This window comes from Erinaceus europaeus, chromosome 8 (assembly GCF_950295315.1).
Source record: "Erinaceus europaeus chromosome 8, mEriEur2.1, whole genome shotgun sequence".
Lineage (NCBI taxonomy): Eukaryota > Metazoa > Chordata > Mammalia > Eulipotyphla > Erinaceidae > Erinaceus > Erinaceus europaeus.
Genome location: NC_080169.1, coordinates 22,638,741 through 22,655,585, shown reverse-complemented (window position 1 = coordinate 22,655,585; position 16,845 = coordinate 22,638,741). Strand labels below are relative to the sequence as shown.

The window sequence follows — 16,845 nt, the reverse complement described above, 5'->3', positions numbered from 1 at the left end:
AAAGTTTTCTTTTTTTTAATATTTTTATTTCATTTTTTTATTTGAGAGAGAGAGAGAGTGAGTTAGAGGCTCCAGACATCACTCTGATACATGTGCTGCTGGGGATTGAACTCAGGACCTCATGCTTGAGAGTCTAGTGTTTTATTCACTGTACCACCTCCAGGACCACAGCACAAAAAGTTTCTAGAAACTCTCACCCTCTCCCTACTGTCTTTCCCCCACCTTTTATGCTCAGATCAGTAATCCATTGACTGTCCTTTGAGGATCTCAAATTTGCATGGTCCTTTCAAAGTGGCTGATCGTGGATGTGTCAGGGATTAAGAGACCATGTACAGTCTTCATGAAGTCATTTTACAAACCTCTGTGAGCTTTTCATTGTGTGCCAGGCTTGGTGTTCCATGATACTCTTCCTCCAGTCTAGAAAAGAGAATGACATGTACCATGAGAACTATAGCAAGGCATAGACTGTCTGGGAGAAATGAGAGCATGCCACCCTCCCCAAGATTATGTATCCAGGTCACAATAACAAGAGAAGAAGGAGAAGAGGAGGAGGAGGAAGTGGAAGAGGAGGAGAAAATGAAGATATTTATCATCTTTAGAAAGACTGTATATTTCTGAATCTTTTATCCAAACCATGGCACCCTGAAATGTAGAAGGATATACTTATTTATTTATTTGTTGTTTTATTTATTTAACTCTTAATAGATAAAGAGCGAGAGAACAGTCAAAGCATCATCTCTCCACTCATGGAGTTCCACTTGTTTTGTTTTTGTGTCTTTCTCATGGGATGCCTGGGATTGAACACAGGACCTAATAAATGTAAGGTAGCCAACTCACTGGCTCCTAGAACAATATAGCCTCACTTTATATCTTGTTGAAAATTTAATTTATTTATGCCAGAGAACTAGAGCGTTACTCTGGCATATGAAACACTGGGGATTAAGCTGAGGTCCTCAGGCTTGTAGGTCCATCTCTCTAGCCACCGTGCCACCTCCTGGGCTGCTCTTTCTCTTGTACTTTTAAAAAGACACAAGCAATAATCTTATTTTTAAAAGCAGGATTTCCTTTGACTAATACATTGATTATCTTCGGTAGGCCAAGTACGCACAAAACAATAGTTGCTTTTAAGTCTCTAATCACCCTAATGCCATATGTATGAAGTAATATTACAGCTCCCTGTTTTTGCAGAGAAGAGAACAGAGAAGTTAAGTGACTTGGGCAGATCGCATACTCATGGCACTAGGCAGAGCCAGCAGGCAGCCTCGTCTATGCCTTGTCAGCCACACAAGGCTGCTTTTTATTCGACTTACTGGTTAATGATGGCAGCCAGAATTATCTCTATCATTTCTGTCAGCCACTCTGACTGGAATAAGTGAAAATAATAGGCCTCATATAGGGCCCTGGAGGTCTGCTGCCTCCCCCCATAGCCACCCTCCTCCTCCTCAGTCAGCTATGCCAGATAGGGGCACATCTATTGATATTTTTTAAGAGCCTAAAAACAGGAAATTCCAAAACCCCAGTAAACCATTTGTTTTACACTATTTGCTTTGGGGAGATATTCTTTTTTTTCTTAAATCCTATGTACTACTTTTTTTTTTATAGTCTTCTAATTTTGCTTCCATTTGGAATTGAGAATAATCAGTTACTATTCTCTGAATATAGAAATTTGGAGGAACTAAAAGAAAATTCACTTGGTAGGAGTCTGCCTTGTTATGCACATGGCCCCAGGTTTAAACCCTGTACATGGGTGTGCCACAGAACCAGGAGAATCTCTCTCTCTCTTTCTCTCTCTCTCTCTCTCCTTGAAAAAAAAATAAATAAAAATATCTTGCCTGTGAATAGTGAGATCAAGCACACATGAGACCCTAGTACTATAAAAGAAAGAAAGAGAGAAAAAGAAAGAAAGAGAAAAGAGGAGAAAAGAAAAGAAAAAAAGAAAAGGAAATAATTTAGAATTTGGGGTGATCTGGGAAGTGGCACAATGGATAAAGACTTGAGAAAATGAGATCCCAAGTTCAAACCCTGGCATTGCATGTGCCAGAGTGGTGGTATTCTTGCCCAGTCTTCCATCAATCAATCAATTTCCTTTTTTTTTAATTGATTTAATAATGATCGACAAGATTATAGAATGAGAGGGGGAACAATTCTGACTAACAAAGTTTGGTATCCCATTCCCTCCATTGGAAGTTTTCCTACTCTTTATCCCACTGGGAGCGTGGACCCAGGATCATTATGGGATGCAGAAGGTAGAAGGTCTGTAATTACTTCTCTGCTGGACATGGGCACTGGCAGGTCCATCCATACTTCCAACCTGTTTCTATCTTCCCCTAGTGAGGCAGGATTCTGGAGAGGTGGGGTTCCAGGGTATGTTGGTGAGGTCACCTGTCCAGGGAAGTCAGGTTGACATCATGGTAGCTTCTGTAACTTGATGGCAGAAAAAACACTGAGATAAAAAGCAGAACAAATTGTTTAACAATCAGGAATTTAAAAGTAAGAATATAGCAGATGCGATTTGGGGTCTATTTTAGGTATATATTCCCAGGGGTCCATGACTTTACCAATTTTTGCCTGGGCTGGATAGCTAATGTGCAGGTGGAATAAAGGTATTAATTGGTGAGATGGTGTCAGAGTTGGAAATCTGACTAAAAAGCTAGATTAGGGAAGGGAGTAGCTCCCAAATATGGGAAAAATATATAAATATTGTTAACTATAACCCCCATTGATTTGATTTGGGGGCCATATTCAGCACAGAAGCCTGTGTAACCTCTGTGTCCTTGTAGGTCTGAGATGTCATTCTGTGGCCATAGCTTTCTGTGGAACATTCTAGGCTGCACTCATTGCAGGACCAGTCTTCCTGTGGCAGAGTATGTTGACCCAACCTCCATTTGGAGAATGGAACATCCCCTACCATTGTTGATCCACACTGAGGGCAAGGTCATATAGGGGCGCACAAGAGAGTCCGCTATGTTGTTCCTGATGGAGATGACAAGTGACAGTGCAGAGAGGGATCTGTTAGAAGTCTAGGCCCATCATGTCTATGACGGAATCCCAGGATTCCCTGACTTGGGCCCTGGATGATGAGGTGGCCTGGTAGTGAGAAAGGGTCATCATTAAAGTATGCCAGTCTCTTGACCTTATCCAGATCTTGTAGTCCTTACTTTATCTGACAAGGTTAGCCTTGGAGTAATTGAAGGAAATGAAGTAGGAAGTAGGTGAGGAGGGTATTTAGTTCTAAGTAGGATCTATTTGATTAAGTACTTTATGGTGTCTTTTTTAGGTCTTTCTACTTGCTGCACTTATTGAGTCACTGAAATCTATTGTGCACTTTTACTTTTTTTTTTTTTGCATTACTTTATTTATTTATTTGCAAAAAAACCTTTCTTTTTCTTTATTGGAGTATTAATATTTGCTGTCAACAACTTATGGATATATGTGCTCATGTGCTCTATCTCATGGACCCTTGTCTATATCTAGGTTCTGTGGCTTTGTTAGGAAGTACACCACCTGAAATAGAATTAAGGAGTCCTGTGAGCTAGGAAAGGTCTCACCAGAGTAATGGAGCTGGAGTTGACATTCCACGCGTGGCATCTCTGGACCCAATCTGAAGTGAAACATGTCTAGCTGGTACTAGTTGCACTGAATTGGTTGAGATCAGTAAATGCTGTCTCAAATGATATGGATTGAAGAGAAGCATGCAGGAAAACGAGCCCTACCCCAGAGGTTCCAGAACTGGGAGAAATATATGTTTTACAGAGAATGAGGAAGATTCTTCCTGTCTTAGAATTTAAGATGGCAATAGATAGTTATTATTATAACTGTGTTATTTGGGAATTTGGTTGACTTTGAAAATCCCATGGTAAAGATTTGCTGTTTCATACAAGATCTCATCATGATTTATGTTATTTCCTGCTATTTATATGTAGCTGTATCTTACATAGTGACACAATCAGTTGCTTTTGGTCTTTTTGGTCTAAGAATAGGTGATTTAATTTCAAAGAAAAAGTCACTATTAGAAAAGTTTTAACAATTTAAGCCTACTGTTAAAATTCAGTCAGGTTACCAATTTTAAACCTTAAGTGCTTAGACTGAAGGAATATACATATACTCAGAACTAGGGTTTATGCATAAAAAAATTGGAGACATTCAATCCATTTCTTTTCCTCTCATATTGGTTAAATAGTGATTTATAAGACTTTTAGATAATAGGAGTGTATATAACCACCATTCCTGCCATGAAAGGTCTGTGTCTCTACCCCACCCCCTACAATGAAGTTGAAAATCTACCCTCACCATCCACCCAGAGTTCTTTGTAATACTCTAAACTTAGTCAAATTCTGCTTTGTGTTTTCCTTTTTTGCTCTTTTTCTCAAATTCTGTTTATGAGTAGGATCATTCCATACTGGCCTTTCTCTTTCTGACTTATCTCAATTAACATAATTCCTTCTAGATCCATGTAAGATGGGTCGTAGAAGGTGGGTTCATTATTCTTAATAGCCAAGTAGTATTCCATTGTGTATATGTATACTATAACTTTCTCAGCCATTCATCTACTGTTGGGCATCTGGGTTGTTTCCAGGTTTTGGCTATTATGAATTTGTGCTGCTATGAACATGTGTTCACATCTTTTGGGATGAGTATGATTGAGTCCTGAGGATATAGCCCCAGGAGAGGTATTACTGGGTCATATAGAAGGTCCACCTCTAGCCTTGTGAGGGTTCTCCAGACTGCTCGCCACAGGGGCTGGACCAATTTACATTCCCACCAGCAATACAGGAGGGTTTCTTTGTCCCCACAACCTATCCAGCATGTGTTGTTGCTGTCTTTTCGGATGTATGACATTCTCACAGGGTGAGGTGGTATCTCATTGTTGTCTTTACAATCTCCTATTTTAAAGAAAATAATTAGAGCATAATCCTCATCATCCCCTGTGGACTAAAATTTGTTTCATTCATTATACTTTCTCATTTAGATCTTTCCTTCTGTTCTTTTAGTATTTTTCTGTGGTTGTTTGGACTCTTTAAGTTCTACCTCCATCCCCTTACTCTCACCCCCCACTCCTGTCCCCATGATGTTCAGCCCCTGTCTGATAAGAATTTCTTTAGGATCTTGCATTGCATAATATTTCAGAGTTTGCAACTCTCAGGAGAGTTAAAAGAGGAATTTGCTAAATCTTGAGCCAGTGCCTTTTTCCTCATTAGTGTTTTCTCTGAGTAATAGTTACCTTCTTAGCACTTGTGTTACTTTCTTATTAAGAATAAAATTTGAGAAATCAGGCTTTGGGCAGTCTAAGGTTGCATAGCCTCTGTCTGTGCTCACGACATGCCTCAAACCACTCCTTCTGCCTCTTTGGCAGGTCCTCTCTCCTGCAAGAAATTATCTCTAGAGATAATTTCTTGCACCACACCATGTCCTAAAGGGCTGAAATAATCTTGGCTAGTGGACCAGTGAAGAGTGTCATAAATTTAGTCTCCCTGGAGAGGTATTTGAAAGCTGCCCAAGAGAGCCTTCTCCAAGATTCAAGAAAAGGTTAAATGAAGGCATTAGCAATGTTGACCTGGTAGGGAGCTTTGGAAAATGTGCAGGATGGATGAGGAAAGGTTATTGTGATGATCTTTGCAAGAACCTTTTTGTTTTCCTTGAAATCATTTGCAGTTAAAGCTACTGTCATTCAGCTACAAAAATTAGCTGTATAGTTAGAGCACAAATATTTGGGATTGTGCTGGGTGTGGCTTCTTCCACAAATTACTGGTTTTATTGTAATAACCAACAAGTTGAAAATCCAAGAGAAACCAAAGCAGAATTGCTAAATTAGAGTAGGGGGAGGGGCCATCTGTAAACTCAGGGAGCTCTCTGCTCTACAGAACATCCAGACAAATGTGTTAGTGACTGTCTTCATGAATTATTCATTTATGGTGAATGAATGCTAGCAGCAATCACATGTAAATGACAAGACTCATAATCAGGGGGCTACTTATTTGTCCTTATCAAGCAAGGAGGAAGCTTATTAACAACTCACAACCAGGAAGAAATTTTACTAAAAATATTTCTGTACAAAGAAAATTTTCCCCAGTTAGCCAGATGTTTATTATTTATTTGAGCCTGGGTTCAAAATCATCTTTTATTTTGTGTTTCTGGTCTTCATTCATTTGCCTTTCCTAAGTGTAACTTTATTAATAATTAATGGGACAGGGAAGTTATTGACTAACTGAAAAACCATCTCTTCATGTCTTTAAGGCTGAACCATGGCCAGATCCAAAACTGTTCAGACATTTAAGGTCTTTGTAATCTTTTAAGGAAGATCATTAGATTTTGAATACTTTATTTTTTATGATAGAAAGTCAGAAATCAACCCAGCCTTGTTTCTGGTTGACAAAAATTAGTCAGACTGACTTTATGAGTAACAACACAGGAATCAGTTCTTAAAGAAAATGAAAGATTAATTTAATAGTCTTAACAAAATAACCATAAATTTATGTCTCTCCTATTATCCCTTCTCTCTTTCTGCTTAAAACACTTGAAGTCACTGGTAAACATCTCTACCTTATTAGGTGCAGCACATATTGGAAAACCTAGCAGATTTCTGTGGAATGGAGCTCTTTTAGCTGTATTACATTTTACTGCTGTTATTGAGTCTCTCCCAGTCACATTTTTATTAGAAAAAAAAAGTTATGTTCCCAAGCTATCAGATACTTCATCTATAAAATAAATTTCTCAGTAGAATAAAATTGATTTTTTTAAAGGGCTTAAATTAGTTTGCATGGTAAATTTAATTTCCAACACCTCTGGTGATAATGATTCCAAAAGCGCTCTTGTCAATATTGATAAGTCAGAACAAAGCAGAGCTATTTAGCTGACTGTGGTGTGGGTGTAATTGGTGCCTCCAAGCCTCCAGCTCTGCACATTATAAATTGCAACCTTCTTGCAGGGCAGGCATCCAATCCTTAAAACATTTTATAGATTGGAGACAGATGAGAGTTCCTGAATTATTCTTGGCTTTATGAAATGCTTAAAATGTAATTTCAAATAGAAATTAATTTCATTGATGCAAAAACAAATGGATCTAGAACTCATCTGAAAGCTTGTGTTTTAGTCCAAGGGGCACTGATAAAAAGAACAGATTGCCTTGGGGGTAGCCATTATGTATTTTAAGAATAGATGGGGTTAAATCAAACTGTCAATGTAAATTGGAGTTTCACTTATTGCTATGAGTCAAATTCTTCTCATGAGTAAAATTAATTTATCGAACGCTGTCCTTGCAATGTACATTGTTAGTGATCCTTAGTCACTATGTTTTCACTTATTCAAGAAATATTTATTGAGTTCTTAATAATTACCATATATTTTCTTAAGTTACAGAAGCATCTCACTTGATAAAGTAAAATACTTTCTTATAAAATGTGTGACCTAGATGAGAGGAGATACACATTATAAATCACTCAAATTCAATGCTGGCAAAATAGCTCACCTGGAAGTTTCTCTGCTTTGCCATGTGGTCGGTCTCTCTTTTTCTCCTCTCTCTCTTTCTCTCTCTCTCTCCTCTCTCTCTCTTCCCCTCTCTCCCAGAGCCAACCTGGAGCAATGACACCCCAGCAATAAAAAAATAATAATAATAATCAAAATCGTAACTGAGTTCCAGTTGGGAAGTTGAGATGCCCCTTTACAGACCATGCAAACACATTTGTTCATTTGTTTTGTCTATCATCATATTATCACCAATTGAAAAGCTGTAAATTAATAATTATACAAATGTCCTGCCTTGCTGAAGCACTTTCCCACTCTGGAATGTGAATGTACAGAACTGTCTATTAATAAAAGACATGGATATGGTGATGTCTTTTACTGTATGAGCCAGATAATGTTCTTGTTTTCCTAATTATTGCTTCTGTTGGATTTCTGTCATTGTTTTCAAGAACAGCATATCAGGTATATAGTTTTGGTTTTGATAATTTATTTATTAATTGATTCATTCATTGACTAGCAAAATGCTTATAAATGTCATTAGTGTACTGGAAATATTCCTAACCTTTCAAAGAAAGTGGAGAGGATAGTAAAGAGGATCACTTTTGCTTAAGGTTCTATGAAAAGGAGATGGTATTTCCATGAAGCTGAAAGAAAATTCCATGGCACATTAATAGATTCCAGGTTCCTGGTTTGGAGAGGAAGGATGGGTCAGATGGTATAGTTCCTTGGAGCCATGTTCAGGATATCACAAGGACAGAAGCTTATGAGTATTTCTGATGATCTGTGGCTTTAGCTATGTTGCATTGACTGTTCTCCCAGTTTTTTAGGACAGCTTGGGAGGTAGAAGGGGTGGGATGGGCAGGAGAGGATTCATACACTAAGGCAAAATTCCTTTCCTGTGCACACAAATATCTATCACTAAAGAAAAGATGGAAAAAGGGATGTGGTACAGTAATTTTTTTTCAGAGTGACCCCAGATCTTTGGCAGAGATGCTTTCTTGAGCCTAAGAAAACCTTGAAAGTTAAAATAGACATTTAATTCTCATTCTATCAATATCTTGATATCTTTTCTCATGTAAGACTTTTCAACTGCTGTTTCTCAAATTCCTCATTTGTTAAAAGGGGAAACACTGTCTTCTCCATTCAACTTCAGAAGTTTGGCAATGAGTTCTGGTGCACAACATGAGTTCATTCATTAAAAAGATGCAGATAATAGGACATCTTTCAAAGGATGAGCCAGAAAACACTTTTGTTTTCCAAATTATTGCTTCTGTTGGATTTTGTCATTTTCAGGAAAAACAGGATACTGAAGACTTATTTCTAGAAACTAGTTTGACTCCTTTTTGAGGAAATATTTTCAAGGGTCTTTTCTAAGAATTGATGTCAAATCATTCTGAAGTTCTGTAAAATTGTGTGTTTGGAAATATAAAGTTGATGACTTAATAAAGAAATACATATAGTAAATTGAGATACTTTAATATTTGTTGTATTAATGGCTTTTTAAATATTTATTTTTTAAATTATTTATTCATTCCCTTTTGTTGTCCTTGTTGTAGTTATTATTACTGTTGTCATCATTTTTGGGTAGGACAGAGAGAAATGGAGAGAGATGAGGGAAGACAGAGAGGGGGAGAGAAAGATAGACACCTGCAGACTTGCTTCACCGCTTGTGAAGCAATTCCCCTGCAGGTGGGGAGCCAGGGCTCGAACTGGGATGCTTACGCCAGTCCTTGTGCTTTGCGCCACCTGCGCTTAACCCACTGTGCTACAGCCCAACTCCCATATTATAGCTTTTTTTAAAAACTCAAATTAAATGCTGATATTGTTTAAGATCCCAGACTTAAGCTATAGTTTCTTGATTGACATATAGTGACTAATCTATCATTTAATCTGTTTCATTATCTCCATCATCAAGAACACATTTTACTTAATCTAGTTAATATATCAAATATTATAGAATTCATTTTATGCCATGAAGTATGTTTGTATCTCCATTTACACTAGAGAAAGCTGAGACACAGACTAGCCAAGCAACTTACCCAAGGTCACACAGTAAGTCACAGAGATGAGACTTGCCTCGGCAGATTAGTTCCTGGTACATTAGTCACTCTTTCAATTTACAACATAATCATTAATCAAAGAATATACTCTACTTGATTATTCTGACAATTTGATTTCATATAAAAAATAGGAAGCTTAAAAATTCCATTTAGGTGAAAAACAAGTACATTAGATTTTCTCATTTCAAAGTGTCTTCTCTTCTGACTAAAGTCTGTTTTCTCCTGTTTTGGTTTTCATCCTCCCCAATCCAGACATAAACAAATTTGCCAAGTTAGATCACAGCACTTGGTTTAAGAAGGTCAAAAGGAAGCCCAAATTTCTTTTTATGAGTAAATACAAGGATAGGACACAGTACTCTTTTCCTAGCCTATCTATGATTAAATTGCATTTCAATGAGAAAGAAGAGTAGCTCTCAAAAAATGTGACATTTTCTAAGCTTCTGCTGAGGTTTATTCATGTCTTAAATCTAGTCTGGACATTAAAAACTAAATGCCTCACTGAAGCAATTCCACTGGCTATAGATACTGACCACCTACTGTGTGTTAGACGTTGTGTTACACACTGTGGATATATATTATGAGCTGACAATAATAACATCCTTATCATGATGGAACATATAATTTTACTGGCTTAAAATCACTTCATTTTTGTTTCATGGCCTAAAATCTGAATTTACAGGTTCAAGGGATTTCAGAATGACCTGTAGTCTAACGCATTCATTAAATAGATGAAGAGATAGGGAGCCCACAAATTCAGGAAACTTCTTCCTCAGAGTCGGTAATTAATAGTAACGATACCTCGCTCCTCATTTACTATTTCTGCCATCTTATTGCTATGGAGGTTTTTCTTGTTGTTGTTGTTGTTGTTGTTGTTTGTTTGTTGAATTCCCTGGGCAAGTTCTCTTGTTATTAATTTTGATGTGCTCAAAATTTCTTTTTTTTCCCTTTTTTTTTAATGTTTTACTTGAATATATTGAAGATATAGGACATTATATTTACTTTAAAAAATTTTTTTTACATTTTTTTTCTTTTTTTAAATATTTATTTTATTTATTTTTTCCCTTTTGTTGCCCTTGTTTTTTTTTTTATTGTTGTAGTTATTATTGTTGTTGTTGTTGTTGGATAGGACAGACAGAAATGGAGAGAGGGAGGGGAAGACAGAGAGGAGGAGAGAAAGACAGACACCTGCAGACCTGCTTCACCGCCTGTGAAGCGACTCCCCTGCAGGTGGGGAGCCGGGGTTCGAACCGGGATCCTTATGCTGGTCTTTGTGCTTTGCGCCACCTGCGCTTAGCCCGCTGCACTACAGCCAGACTTCCTACATTTTTTTTTTTATTTAAGAAAGGAAACATTAACAAAACCATAGAATAAGAGGGGTACAGTTCCACACAATTCCTATAACCCGATCTTCATATCCCATCCCCTCCCCTGATAGCCTTCCCATTCTCTGTCTCTCTGGGAGTATGGACCCAGGGTCATTGTGGGTTGCAGAGGGTAGAAGGTCTGGCTTCTGTAATTTCTTCCCCACTGAACATGGGCGTTGACTGATCGATCCATATTCCCAGTCTGCCTCTCTCTTTCCCTAGTAGGGTGAGTCTCTGGGGAAGCGGAGCTCCAGGACACATTGATGAGGTCGTCTGTCCAGGGAAGTCTGGTCAGCATCTTGCTGGCATCTGGAACCTGGTGGCTGAAAAGAGAGTTAACATACAAAGCCAAACAAATTGTTGAACAATCATGGACCCAAAGACTGAAATAGTGCAGATGAAGTGTTGTGGGGTATTCCCTGCATGCTCTTGTGTACTTCTGCTTTCAGGTATATATTTTTCCCCTAGTTTATGGGCACATGTGAACCTATGCTCTATCTCAGGGGACCTGGACTATATCTAGGTTTGGGACTTTATTGGGGAGTGGAACACCTGGAATGGAATTAGAGAATACTATGAAAGGAAAGGTCTCACCTGAGTGAAGAAGCTGAAGGGTTGTCATTCCACACCTGAAGTCTCTGGTCACAGTCTGAAGTGAAGCATGTTGTGGTGGCACTCTTTGTGTTGATTAGGTTGTGATCCACAGATGCAATATTATTTGATTTGAATTGAGAGCAGCATGCAGGAAAGTGGGCCCCACCCTAAGGTTCCAAGACTGGGGGATATATAGGCTCTGTAGTGGAAATGTGAGGTTCCTGTTGTCTTAGGGTTCAAGAAGACAATGGATGGTTATTGTTATCATCACATTATTTGGTAATTGGGTTAACTTTGGAAAGTCCCTTTGTTAGGGTTTGGGGTATAATACCCAGCATCTTGTATACAGCTCTGCTACCGGTTGTTTCTGTTCTCCCTGGTGTGCTCAAAATTTCTTAACTGTCTGTGGTGTGATTTTGATGCTGACCATTAGCCCTCCCCCCCCTTTTTTTTTTTACTTTATTGAGTGTAAGGGTAATAGATGATTACAGTACATACAGTTGTTGATGCATGGGTACAGTTTTTCATTTCCCCATGGTAGATGTCTACAAAACACACTTATCCCCAATTTAAATCCCTTTCCACCAACATGGACCAGGACCTTAAAGTCCTGCTGTGTCGTCCCTTCCCCATCTCCCCCAGAGTCTCATGCTTTGGTGCAACACACCAAACCTAGTTCAAGTTTTACTTTGTGTTTCCCCTTTCTGTCACTGTTTCTTAAGTTTCACCTGTAAGTGGAATTATCTGATATTGAACCTTCTTAAATCTTATTTTCGAACTTAATAAAAAAAAATTTTCCTGACCACACATCAGCCAAAACTATCTGTTCCGAGACTATAATAGACAATCCCAGGGTATTATAAGACCTGGAAAAGTCTGCAGCGACCCTTCTGAGACCTTATAAATAAAATTATTGGCCCTTAGCTCCTTAAAACTAGTTTGGCTTGTCCAAGAGCAGGACAGACTAGCAGACACGGCCTTTGCTTTTCAGACACCCCTAGACTGGAAAACATCCTGAGGTGGAGGGGGTGGGAATGAGGACATTAAATCGCTTACTGTGTTACCTATCATTCTGTTAAGGACAGTGAAAACACAGTCTGTCATCCTTGACATTTTAATTGAAATAAAAGCTTACATAGATTTCAGCCATAAGCAGTATGTTTATACAAGTGTATAGAGAGGAATAATCTGTCAAGTTGGAAAACTCTTAATACTGCGAGACTCAGTTTAGTAATTGAACAATCCAACATGAGCTCACACATCTTACCTTGTTCCATGCCTCAATAATTTTTAGTAGAAATACTTTACCTAGAGGCATATGGTTATTAAAAAGAAGGCTCGGCTTGCTCAAAGTCTCGAATTATTAGCTCATGGCAACAAGCCTGCACTGGAGAAAGACTGTTGAATCTTTGTTTGCACAATTTTACTGCAATTTGCCATCTTATTTTCTGAGTCTAACTGGTATGTTGTTTGCGAAGTTTGTTTTTTGTTTTAAGAATACAAACATAATTTCATATGGATGAGTGACTTCTCATATTAGCAGTATTGCAGAATTTTACTACTCTATGGAAAGTCCCAGGAACAGTGTGAATATCAAAGAAATGGACTGTGAGTTTATTCTAGTCTAATAAATCAATAATAATTTTGTTATGGAAGCCATGGAGGAATAATAGGAAAACCTTACTTTGCAAGTTGACTATAAGTCCTGTTTCTTTTTTTTTTCCCTCCTCTAGGGTTATTGCTGGGCTCGGTGCCTGCACCATGAATCCACCGCTCCTGGAGGCCATTTTTTCCCCCTTTTGTTGCCCTTGTTGTAGCTTCGTTGTGGTTATTATTATTGCCCTTGTTAACACAATTCGTTGTTGGATAGGACAGAGAGAAATGGAGAGAGGAGGGGAGAGAAGGGGAGAGAAAGATAGACACCTGCAGACCTGCTTCACCGCCTGTGAAGCGACTCCCCTGTAGGTGGGGAGCCGGGGGCTCGAACCGGGATCCTTACGCCGGTCCCTGCGCTTTGCGCCACATGCGCTTAACCCACTGCGCCACCGCCCGACCCCAAGTCCTGTTTCTTTTAATGACCCATATGACCTTGGGCAAATTTAAATGTTTCTGAATCTAGCTTACTTCTGAGTAAAATGGGAATTGTGTGACTTACCTACCACAATGCATTTTTTTTCAAGTCACATGAGCACAAAAATACTTTGCAAAACATGAAGCCATGTGTAAGAGCATATAAAAAAAAACTATGCATAATGCAATGTACTAAATGATAATCATTTCCATATACATAAAGGAAATCAAGCAGTTAAGGCAACTATGTCCATACCACACTTGGTTTAAGTATTTGAATATTCTGGACAAATGATTGTTTCTTGGGCTAAGCTGCAATAATGACTCAAGTCTAGTTCTTTGTATACTTTGAATATGTTGTAATGAATAGATAGTTTTGCTTTCTCTGAGTTTTTGTAGTTTTAACTGCTTAGGCAAGAACCCAGAAAACTATCAGTTTTGTAAATGAATTGAATCATTATTTATAGAATCTGCATGAAATAGTAATTTAAAAATTCATAATTTGAGACCGGTGAGACAGCATAATGGTAACATAAAGAGACTAATCCCTGAGGCTCCAGAGTCCCAGGTTCAACCCCTGGCACCACCAGATGTCAGAGCTGAGCTGTTCTCTGGTAATAAATAAATCAAAATAAATAAACAAATAAAATCTCAAAATTTCTCAGACTCCAGAGATGCAGGTTCTTAATTAACCATTTTCCTCTTCAAGAGTACATTGTTAATTGTCCTAATTGCCATCACTTAAATAATTATTATTGGAATCCCAAAAGAACACAGTATGCTAAGAGACTTTTTTAATTAGTGAGGGAATACTTTATATTTTAACATCTAGTTGTCTATGTATGGTGTAAAAATAGAACATTGGATCACATTTAAAATGCCATTTTGTAATTATTCTGTGCAACAGGAAGTTTCCTATAGTTTGAAAAAGAACTAAAACTCTTAATTACTTTTGTATCTCCATTCACATTCTCATTAAGTTCTTTGGTTTCTTTTGTAAAAAATAAATCAGCGATAACCAAGATTATTTTAATATACCATATTGGAAACAAACTGTAAATAATAATTATATGCTGCTCTTTGTTTATAGGATATTACAAGTTCACATTATAAAGAGAAACATTTTTAATAGTTTTTCCTATTCCAGTTTTTCCCCATCCCTCTCTAAAATTTAAGCATCTTCCCTAGTGAATAAGGGAAGGGGCATATGATAGAAGACTATAGGTGTATGTAGAAATGTATGCATGTGTATTTATCTGGGTATAAAAAATATGGATGGATGGATGGATGGATGGATGGATGGATGGATGGATGGATGGATGGATAGATGGATGATTAGCTATCTGTAAAGATGCTCTTAAGGAATCTGATAAAATTTGAAGTTCAGATTATTGACTTTGTACTCACTAATACTAAATACAATATACTGTGATTTTTTTTTTCACTGAAGTTTCCACACAAAACATTAAAACTACGGGTGTTTTTCTTTTTTCTTTATTGGAGTGATTAATGGTTTACTGTTGACAGTAAAATACAGTAGCTAGTACATGTGTAGCATTTCTCAGTTTTCCACATAACTCTAAATCCCCACCTAGTTCATATTCCATCATCTTGTTCCAGGACCTGAACACCCTTCCACACCCCAGAGTCTTTTACTTTGGTGCAATACACCAAACCTAGTCCATGTTCTGTTTTGTGTTTTTCCTTCTGTTCTCATTTTCCAACTTCTGTCTATGATTGAGATCACCTCGTATTCATCCTTCTCTTTCTGATTTATCACACTTGGCATGATTCCTTCAAGTTCCACACAAGATGAAGTTAAGAAGTTGAATTTACCATTTTTAATAGCTGAGTAGTATTCCATCTTGTTTATACCACAACTTACTTAACCACTTACCTGTTCTTGTTTTGTTTTTGTTTTTAGTCTTGTAACTGGGATACATTTTATACCTATCTAAATAGAACTGTCCATCTCTGAAAAGGACTTTAAGATGAAGTGAAGTTACAGTTACTACAGAATTTTGGAACAGTTGAAACCAGCAGTTTCCTAGAGCTATGAAAGCTACAAATCCTTATTGTTAATCTTTGTGCATAGATCCCAAAAATGCATGTTAAGAAATACTCAGTGTTTTATTTTTAAATTTCTTTATTTGATTTTTTTTATTTTTGACTATCTTTATTTATTGGATAGAGACAGGCAGAAATCGAGAGGGAAGGGGGATGAAAGAGAGGAAGAGAGACAGAGTGAAACCTGCAGCCTTGCTTCACTGCCTGTGAATCTTTTCCCCCTGCAGGTGGGGGCCAAGGGCTTGAACCTGTGTCCTTGCACACTGTAATGTGTGTGCTTAACCAGATGCACTACCGCCTGGTGCCCTATTTTTTAATTTTAAAAAATTCACTTATTTATTATTTGGTAGAGACAGAGAGAAACTGAAAGGGAAGGGGAGGTAAGGAGAGAGACAAACAGACACCTGCAGACCTGCTTGACCACTCATGAAGCTTTCCTCCTGCAGGTGGGGACCAGGGGCTTAAACCTGAGTCTTTGAACACTGTAATGTGTGCACTTAACAACGTGCCCCACTGCCTGCCTCCTCATAGTATTTTATTTGCTTTCTTGAAAACACTTATTTGTTACAAGCTACTTACATTAGCCAACCTATACACCTATTCATATATGCATCTTACTGATACAGCTGGGTATAATTGGTATACAACTACATAACTATGTAATAGTTTTATATTCTTTTTATATTTTCATATACGCAACTGCCTAACCACTTAGATATGGACCAGTTTATAACTAATATCTCTGTGGCTTGACTCTGATAACAAGCTTTACTTCCAAAGGAATTTTCAGACAGAGAATAGAAACATTAATCTCCTTTGGAATTATAGCAGCAACATGAAGGAAGAATATGTTGGAATTCTTTCCCCCAGTTCAGTCTCCCATGACTCCATGAGTCACCCATGGGAGGTAATATTTTCTAAGGGAAAGGCTTCTTATGCTATTCCTATGAAGCTCTGGATAGAGCTATCCTTGTGGCAAGTATAGGAAGGCCACAATAACTTATAGAGAACACCTCTGTCCTGGATCATTAGTCAGCTCTTGGAGAGAGGGATCTTTATTAATATATATATATATATATATATATATATATATATATATATATATATATATATATATTGATTTGGGAAGGGGTGGGTTCTTTAATGGCCGCCAAGTTAAGGCTGTTTGTTTGAAGGTTCAGAGGTCCTGAGGGGAGGGGCATTGTTTATTTGCTTTGTTTCATTTATGT

At 37.8% G+C, this 16,845-nt stretch overlaps 1 protein-coding gene across 6 annotated transcripts in view; it reads left to right on the top strand.

Annotated features, from left to right (window-relative positions):
• Positions 1-16,845, top strand: part of CREB5 (cAMP responsive element binding protein 5) — a 502,318-nt gene that overhangs the window by 363,799 nt on the left and 121,674 nt on the right. The gene's annotated exons all lie outside the window — the stretch shown is intronic.